This window comes from Leuciscus leuciscus, assembly GCF_965113295.1.
Source record: "Leuciscus leuciscus genome assembly, chromosome: 6".
NCBI classification, from domain to species: Eukaryota; Metazoa; Chordata; class Actinopteri; order Cypriniformes; family Leuciscidae; genus Leuciscus; species Leuciscus leuciscus.
This window is the reverse complement of record NC_138730.1, coordinates 17943292-17953461: the sequence shown is the minus strand read 5'-3', so window position 1 is coordinate 17953461 and position 10170 is coordinate 17943292. Positions and strand designations below refer to the sequence as shown.

General features: G+C 35.2%; 1 long non-coding RNA gene across 1 annotated transcript; it reads left to right on the top strand.

Annotated features, from left to right (window-relative positions):
• The first annotated feature begins 3671 nt into the window (after positions 1 to 3671).
• Positions 3672 to 5128, top strand: LOC309501691. The gene is made up of 3 exons (XR_014206970.1): positions 3672 to 3921; positions 4144 to 4255; positions 4354 to 5128. It is a non-coding gene; the product is annotated as an uncharacterized lncRNA (long non-coding RNA).
• Positions 5129 to 10170: the final 5042 nt, after the last annotated feature.

Here is a 10170-nt window from a genome sequence, read left to right as displayed (position 1 = left end):
AAACGTGTCATCGCGGGCCTCGGGAGCGCGCCCCCCGGCGATCGGTAGACCGCGAGACCCCCGACTTTGAACGGCCGTAGCTCCCGACCCAGACCACCCTGAACCTTGTGTGAGAGCTCGTTGGAAAGGGCCTGTCCTTGGCTAGCTTCGATTCAAATCTGGTGTAATTTGCCCTGGGCATTCCAGAGATAAAAGCCTCAAAAGACATGCCTTTGAACAGTCATAACTCCCGAACTAAATCGCCCAAAAACACCGCGATGGTCTCATTGAACAGGGCTCCTCAAACACTATCTATGCTCTGAGGTTCAGAATTTTTCGCCTTCTGGTTCCCGAGATATAAGTGAAAAACCAAATTCCCATTCATTCATTCAAACACTTCAACTGTAAGATGGAGGCTGTAATTCCACTGTTGTCAACTAGAGGGAGCAGCAGTATTACACATAGTATTAATCTTTTTATCAGCTTTCAGCTTTGGCCAACAAACAAATGGTTAAAGCTATTTTTTTATTTATTATTGGACTGATAATATAGATCACAATGAAATATATGAAATGGTTAGACCATTAAAATATTTTTTTTCACAATAACACATCCTAAAGACATTGAAAACATATTTGTGTGTGTGTGTGTAAGCATGCATTATTGAGTTAACATGGAAAACACTTATATTACAATAACTATTATAACACAATCATATTTTGTCAGTGTTTATCACTTCATTTGCACTGACACTTCACATAATTGCTAGTAATGTGGTAAATCACGCTAGAAACATGGTAAATCATAGTAAGTAATTGATGGTCTCATTCAACAGGGCTCCTCAAGCACTATCTATGCTCTGAGTTTCAGAATTTTTCGCCTTCTGGTTCCCGAGATATAAGTGAAAAACCAAATTCCCATTCATTAATTCATTCAAACACTTCAACTGTAAGATGGAAGCTGTAATACCACTGTCCACTAGAGGGAGCAGCAGGATTACGCATGACCTTTTCATTAGTTTTCAGTATTGGGAAACAAACAAATGCTTTAAAAAGCAATCTTTTTTTCTTTTTTTTTCTTTTCTTTTTTATATTATTAGATCACAAAGGAATTCTAATAGACCAATACATATATTTTCTCAATAACATATTCCAAAACATTAAAAACATATTTGTATTTGTGTATGTTTATTTCTCTGTGTATGTGTGTGTGTGTGTGTGTGTGTGTGTGTGTGTGTGTGTGTGTGTGTGTGTGTGTGTGTGTGTGTGTGTAAGCATGCATTATTGAGTTAACATGGAAAAACTGGTTTGCTTTAGTCCAGAAAACAGGTGAAAATCATGAAGTTTAAAGTGAAACTGAGCCAATAAGTGGTCTTCTTCTGCCCTCTGCTGGCCATTCTACTTATTAATGAAGTCTTTTCACATGTGCTCACATTCATATTTAGACTCTAAAAATCACTTATATAACAATAACTATCATAACACAATCAGATTTTGTCAGTGTTTATCACTTCATTTGCACTGACACTTCACATAATTGCTAGAAACATGGTAAATCATAGTAAATAATACTATAATGTGGTGTATCAAGGTAAACCATGCTAGAATCCTGGCAAATCATTCTAGAACGTGGTAAATCATGGTAAACTATGCTAGAAAAGGGTAAATCATGGTAAACCATGATAAACTATGGTAAATCATGTTAGAATGTGGTATATCATGGTAAATCATGCTAGAACAGGGTAAATCATGGTAAACTATGATAAATCATGATAAACTATGGTAAACCATGCTAGAATCACAGTAAACAATGGTAAATCATACTAGAATGTAGTATATCATGGTAAATCATGCTAGAATATGGTAAATCAAGGTAAACTAAGATAAAATCATGGTAAACTATGTAAATCATGCTAGAATCATAGTAAATAATACTAGAATGTGGTGAATTATTGTGGGAGGAGCCTATTTTACTAAAATGGCTATAACTCAAGAAGTAAATGATATATCTTCACCAAACTCAGTACACATGTGTATGGGTTCAATTTGAGGTCACAGTAAACTATTTTATGGAGATCGGTCCATAGATGGCACTATAAGTGCTATAAAAAGCTTTAAAACAATATATTTCCTATGGTACATTGCCTGTATTTGCTGTAAATGGTCTTTTCCATCTATTATGTCAGTGGTTACATGCTTGCTAAATAAAACTTAATAACTTTTGATGCTTTTGTGCTTAAAGGCCTTAAATGCTTGAACCCCGATAAATGCTGCTTGCAGCTTTAATCTTTTCCTGTAATTGCAATGTTACCACATTATTGGCTGTCTCTTCGAGTTGTTTTGAGCATGATTGGTTATTCAGACTGTCATCTAGGAATCTGGCCAATGACAGCTATGCGCGCCTTTTACTGGTCAAGTTTGAATATTCGTCTGTAAGTGTGAGTGTGTGTGTGTGTGTGTGTGTGTGTGTGTCAGGGTTGCCAGATTGGGCGGTTTACCGCCCAATTGGGCGGTTTTGCAATCTATTTTGCGGGCAAAAATGGGTTTGGGCGGGTGGATAAAAATTGGGCTGGTTTCGGATCAGTTCGGCGGGTTTTTGTTGCCGAAACACCGGCACTTCAGATCCTTATTCCTGCGACCCAATGTTCAGCAGGCAGTCTCACTCACTCACACTCGCGCTCGCGCGCGCACACACACACACACACACTACAACTCTGGCTGACGTGCCCCCTAACCTCACAACAGACACTCCCTCCTACTACCTTAAAGTGACGCACGCCGGCACCGCACGCCCCTCAAACAACATAGTAGATTGCGGGGTTTTCAAACTTAGGTAGCTGTCAATGCGGTTCATGACCTGTTCATGACACTCTTTCTTGGTCAGCGGCAGCGCCAACACAGGTTTGAATATGATTTTGTCAAAGGTTTAATAGACAAACGAAATGGAATAAGATCGCGTGGGTGTTTGAATCGAGATCACAGACTTTTAAAGATGAATCGTGCAGCTCTGTAATGACATATTTCATCCTCTATTGAATCGAAAGTGGCTAACTTCTGTCAACCTCATCTATAAGCAAGGGCAAAAATAAAGCAATTTAATTTGAATTAATATCTGTAATATTCTGTAATAATAAATAAATCGATTTTAAAATCATTTTAAAAAATAATAATAAAAAAACGCGATATCTAGGTGAATCGATTTTTTCTCCCAGCCCTAATATGCATGTTTCATGTTGCCATTTGAAATAACTGAAATGTTAAAGTGGGTTATTTTTTTTTAGTTTTTTTTTATGTCCATATCTACTCGATGTTTTTATGTTACTGAATGCTTTTGTTCCAAGCGAGAAGCGACTTTTAGTGACAATTAACAGACTCATTGATAGCCTAAATTGATCGCATTATTTTCCGTAACATAATTAAGCTTATAGTTTAATAATAGGCCTAGAATAGTCTGAGTCTGACTGAAGTCAGTGTAGCCTACTTTTGCGTTCATTTAATTGAATGTTTCTAAAATCGGATAGGCTAAGTCGAAAAATGGGTCATTTTTAAAGCTGGTTAATGATTTCAATGTGTTTAAACCATGTTTAAACGAGAAACAAGCCACAAAAAAAAAGGGCGGTTTTTTGTGCATTCTCGCGGTTTTTGACGAGGTTTTGGGCTGGAAAACCTCGCTGGCACCTTGCAACCCTGGTGTGTGTGTGTGTGTGTGTGTGTGTGTGTGTGTGTGTGTGTGTGTGTGTGTGTGTGTGTGTGTGTGTGTGTGTGTGTGTGCTGCTCGGGATCTTCAGTACTAGCCTCCTTCGGTTCTGTGGCTTTTACATTGTTTAAAACATGGATTATTTTACATCGTACTGTTACATTTTTATTTTGAGCGAGTTGCGGGATGTAAATGGACAACGAATTTTAACAACGTACGTGTAACGGACATTGCAATCTGCGGAAGGTAAATAACTTTTTTTTATATAAAAATACATTCTGCTACATCAAAATATAGTGTGTTAAATTGAGAAGCTAATTTTAAATGCGATTAGAGCAATATCGACATTATGTCAATGTTTCAGGCTAAGCATGTGTAAATATTGTCAGCTAACTTAGTTTTTGATAAAAAATAAATAAAATAGGAGCTTCACAATGAGTGAACTGAGAACATTGTGTCTTTATACAGAGAGGAACTCGAACCACACTATGAAAACTAGGCTTTTGAATATTGTTGATCGCGGGATATCGGCCTACTGTCAAAATGATGAGTCATCATCATAAATAATGTTTTTGAGCTGGTGAGTAAAATTTTGCAAGCTTTTGCAAATGTCTCTTTTAGTAAGTAAATACAAATAGCTAATAATATTGCTGTATGTGTGTGTTTCCCATTATCCAGGAATTTTGGGAATAAATATTATCCAGCCACACGATCTTCAGTTGTGGTGAGTATTGTCATAGTAAAATACACGTGAAATAGAGGCAGAACATGTAAACTCTGCTCAAAGGCACACTGGTCCAAACCCTCCAGACAATATTTTACCTGTCTTCTTGATATGAGTTTACGGGCCTAGCTGACCCAAACATAAATGTCCTTTCAAAATGAAATTATTTTCAAACCTGTATGACTTGCTTCTGTGAAACACAAGAATGTTGGGAATAAAACAACATTGGAACCCATTTTATGGAAAAAAACAAAACAGAGAAGTCATTTCTCAAGATATCTTAATTAAGGTTATACAAAATAAATTCATACAGTTTTGGAACAACATGGAGTACCGGTAAATAACGAGAGAACTTTTTAGGACATGTTCCCAGGGTCCTTTGCTAAATTAACCATGATTTTTATTATAGTAAAGTGTAGAAACAATGTTTTTATGGTGGATTGATTACAATAATTTATTACCATTTAGTTAGTGTAGCAAAACCATGGTTAATGTTAGTAAGGGTTCTCCAGATTTATATAGCCTAACACTTAAGGAAAACATAAAAAATGGTCCTATGTCACCCAGATCAATAGTCTGTTAACACACATTAACATTGTCCCAATGTTTCATGATAACAAAAGAAGAACATTCTACTTGCAACATTTTGAGGATATTTTGGCAATGTTCTTAAAGTTAAAGTTGTACAATGATCTCAATATAACATTGTCCCAATGTTTCATAAAAACAGAAGAACATTCTCTCTGTCACATTAGGAAAATGTTTTGAGGATATCAATGAGAGATGAGATGTTGAATGTTCTTTATAAAACGTTTTTCTAATGTGACAAGTTAACACAATTAGAACATTTTACTTGCAACATTTTGAAAAAAATTAAATAAATCTCAGCATATAGGAGCTTTACAATGAGTGAACTGAGAACATTGTGTCTTTATACATAACATAAATGTCCTTTCAAAATGAAATTATTTTCAAACCTGTATGACTTGCTTCTGTGAAACACAAGAATGTTGGTAATAAAACAACATTGGAACCCGTTTTATGGAAAAAAACAAGAGAACTTTTTAGGACATGTTCCCAGGGTCCTTTGCTAAATTAACCATGGTTTTTATTATAGTAAAGTGTAGAAACAATGTTGGATGGTGGATTGATTACAATAATTTATTACCATTTAGTTAGTGTAGCAAAACCATGGTTAATGTTAGAAAGGGTTCTCCAGATTTATATAGCCTAACACTTAAGGAAAACATAAAAAATGGTCCTATGTCACCCAGATCAATAGTCTGTTAACACACATTAACACACTTTTTAAATTTTCTTAAGATCAAGCATTGGAACAATGTTTACGGAGCAGAACAGGCACCAACAGAGAAACAAGTCCATCACTAGTAAGTATCCACTGCATTTTATAAAACCGTAGTCAATTTTAAAGGCACAATGCACTCCAAAATAAAAATGATCTCTTTTTTTCTCCCTCGTGCCAGATTTATATCTGACTTTCTTTCCACAGAGATTTTTAGAAAAAATTATCATTAAAGAGAATCATATAAAGAGAAATGTGGGAGGAGCTTGAATTTATTGCCTAGCCCTGTTTGTTTGAACCGCGAGAGCCATCAAAGCTTATGCTACTCCTACGTCATACATCGACAAGAGCCTTTTATAGTCTACACGTCGGACGCAAGCAACTTGCAGTTTTGCCCCCACCAACAACGCATAGTATTGCATACAATGGTGTGTCGCGTATCAAAAACTGGGACGACACATTTTGCTACGCATGGATGGATAATGGCGGCCGAAGTGTAGCGATGCGTAGCCTTGCAGGCGCGTATGCGTATCGATGCGTTGACTATGTAACTCTTTTGGCGTAATTTGACTTGCATATGGATGTCTGCTGGAAGCTAGTTATTTAAGTCGATAAAGTTATAAATATGGTAGGGCTGGGGGAATTAACACATTAATCTTTGCGATTAATTTGAGATGCATAACGAGTTAAAAAAAAAATAACGCAATTAACGCAGCACTTTTTTTGCCTCGTTTTAATGACTTCCTGTTGCGGAAAAGGCTGCAAAATATGCCGTCCCGCCCCGCCCCGCCGTGTTCGGCGATCAGGTTTTATTCTCACGCAGCTTTCATGAGCGGGTCTTTTTCGCGCCGCGCTCTCCATTCCGTGTGTGTGTGTCGGCGCATTGACACACACACACAACACTGAGCAAACATTGAGCTCTTTGCTCAATGTTCTGCTCCGTGTTTGCGCTGCGCGTTCTGCTCTGTCGTTAACGGCCCAAACGCTCCAATCATGTACCGATTATGCACTGGAAAAGCAAAGTCAAATAACGTGAATTTTCTCAATAGTAGACTTCTGTGAAATAGCCCTACTGAGCTGGTATAGTCATGCTGGCAACAATGGTAGAATTACCTGCTCTGCATGCTCTTGTAATAATAGCTTTGTAGGACTATGTTTTATTTTGATAATTAGTAAAAAAAAAATTATAATAAATTGTTAAATTGATTATGTTGATTGATTATTGAGAAATAATAATATATTGATATATTGATGTTTAATATTATTTTAATACAGGGCTATTTTCTGTTCCTTTTTTCCTGTGTTGTTTAATTAGGTTATTCTAAGTTTAAATATTGATGATTACAAGCTTGGGGGAAATGCAATTAATTGCATTTAGTTACAGCAAATTGTGTAAATAATCAGTTACTTTTTTTTAATCGATTCCCAGCCCTAAAATATGGATATGTTTCTTACATGAATGCATCACTTCGCTTCACCTTTCGCCTTTATTAACCTGCCAGAGCCGTGTGGAGTACTTTTATCATGGATGGATGCATTTTTATGGACTTGTCAAAAAAATCCCACAGGGAGCTACAGAATAAGAAATCTTTGAAGTCCACTTTTTTACTGTCTGTTTCCATCAGTAAAATTACAGTTTTTTTTGTTTTTTTTCTCAGAATTGTGAGGCAGGAACACACAATTGCAAGAAAATATCAGAATTGTGAGCTGTCTCTTTTACTCCCCTCAGAATTCACCCTTCGAGGGAGTTTGATTGACAGGTTTTTATTTTTTACATTTCTATTTTACAAAAATTATTTTTTTTTCTACAAAAATTACTCAAATTAAACGTTGAGACTTTGTTTCATATCAAAAGTAACCTGCTCTGTCTTGTCTCGGCGTTTAGACGTTTCAGCGTTTTTTCTTTGATCCGCAATGTATTTTTCATTGCGTGACAACATGATGTGTGGCGTGAGAGCGCCATGGCTTGTTGGACATAGCAACAGTAACTAAAGGGGGCGGGTCTTTGCAAATTGCATTAACCATGGCTGCCTGTTAATTATCACTGGACTACTTCACTCTCGCATCTCCCAAAAGTTTTTTTTGTTTTGTTTTCTTGATTCCATTTTAATGGTTTAATTAAATTGCTATAACCAATTATTTAAAATGTAATGATTTAAGCAACTTTCTTCAAAGGTTAATCCAAACTTTTATTTGACGGATTGCCGTGTAGACCTTTGAGTCTCTCTGTGTTTTATGATATGATGATAGTTTTTCTCAAATGAAGCTAAAATGCTGCTGAAGTGACTCTCAGAGCGGCTGTATGAAGTGCATTAATGTGCTCATATAGAAAAGACAGCAAAAACAAAATAAGCCAGAATTGCTTTTTTTTCTCAGGTTTTACTAATTTATCCTGTGATTCTGACTTTCAAACAGCCAATTGCGAGTTTATATCTTGCACTTCTGAGAAAAAAAAGTTTGAATTGTGAGTCGCAATTACCTTTTTTAAAAATTGTATTCCATGGCGGAAACAAGCTTTCATATGCACAGACAGTAGCTCACATTTAACATGCAGATTGTGCGCACACAGAAACCTACTGGAGCACAGAAAGTTAGTGTCAACACTGTGCTGTGATTTCTCAATAAGAAACTGCGTAGAAACAGAAGTTATAGCACATATTTTTTTCTGCTTTTGAAGTAACTAAAACTTACAGCTTAGCTAATAGCAAAGAGACGATACACAGGTATGATTAAATCACACTAGAAATTGTTCCATCGCCAATGCATTCAAATGCAGTGCTACTTTATCTGTATCTGATTTAAAACAAGCAGAAATCTGTAAGAAACGTAACAATCCATAGACAATATAACTGATGAAAATGAGCTGTTCGTGAGCAGAGCAGTGCAAAAGCCTCGTGGGCAGTGCTGTGACATGCTGCAGCTGTGCTCAAGGTGACCTGAGTTCAAGGTTCACACTTCTCAAGCCAAGTTTGTAGTTTGTAAAAATAATTTAGCCTCTAGTTGTGTTATTAACATGTATATAATGGATTAAGTATAGGTTTTAAATTACAAAAACAAAATAGATACTCATAAGGTATCATATTTATACTTTTAAATAAACTAATCTAATTAATTTCTGATTAATAATTAGGCTGGCTAATTTTGAAAGTTTTCAAAGTCAATATTGCTTGTGATCTTAATATGTAATATGTATTTGTATTATTTTTGTTTACACTGTTGCATGATCTTCTTTTATAGGCTATGAGTGAAAAACTCTACCATGCACACAGAGAATGGAGCTTAATTCTGCTAACTGGGAGAGCAGCTGAAAAACAAGAAGAGAAGAACAGTAGAACACCTATTAATGCAGATGACTTTATTCTTTTTCTGCAAGAACAAAGACAACCAAATACTGATGATGAGCGCTCTGAGCAAACAGCAGTCAAGACGTGTGATTGCACATTGGACTTTACTGAGTTCTTCATGTAATGTTGGGCATCTACTGTACACAGAACTTCTAATAATTTATGTGGATGCCATTCATAATCCTGTTAGATTTTTGTTTTATTTTAGAGATTAATAAAATTGTATGTTTTAACAATGTTATAGCTAAGCATTTTTTATGTTTAAGAGAACATTTTGGGAACAAAAATAAAAACACCCCCTGAAAACTTTCTAAGAACGTTAGAGAATAATGTTGTAAGAATGTTACACCTAAACATTTTAATAATGTTTTTAAATAATGTTATCCAAACATTTAAAAGAACATTCTGGGAACAAAAATAAAACTATCCGCTTACAACATTATAAGAACGTTAGAGAATAATGTTATAAGAATGTTATTACTAAACATTTTAAAAATGTTTTTAAAAAAATGTTCTCTATACATTTAAAAAAACATTCTGGGAACAAAAATAAAACTACCCGCTGAAAACGTTCTATGAACGTTAGAGAATAATGTTAAAAGAATGTTACTACTAAACATTTTAATAATGTTTTTAAAGAATGTTCTCCAAACTTTTAAAAGAACATTCTGGGAACAAAAATAAAACTAGCCGCTGAAAACTTTCTAAGAACGTTAGAGAATAATGTTATAAGAATGTTATCGCTAAACATTTAAAAAATGTTTTTAAAGAATGTTCTCCAAACTTTTAAAAGAACATTCTAAGAACAAAACTAAAACTAGCCGCTGAAAACTTTCTAAGAACGTTAGAGAATAATGTTATAAGAATGTTATCGCTAAACATTTTAAAAATGTTTTTAAAGAATGTTCTCCAAACTTTTAAAAGAACATTCTAAGAACAAAACTAAAACTAGCCGCTGAAAACATTTATAGAACAATACATGCTAATGTTCTTAGAACAAAAAAATATAGCTGGGATGCCACGTAGAATTAAGGCAGTTCTGAAGGCGAAAGGGGGTCAAACAGTATTAGTATGGTGTTCCTAATAATACTTTAGGTGAGTGTATATACATAGTTGTTTTTAGA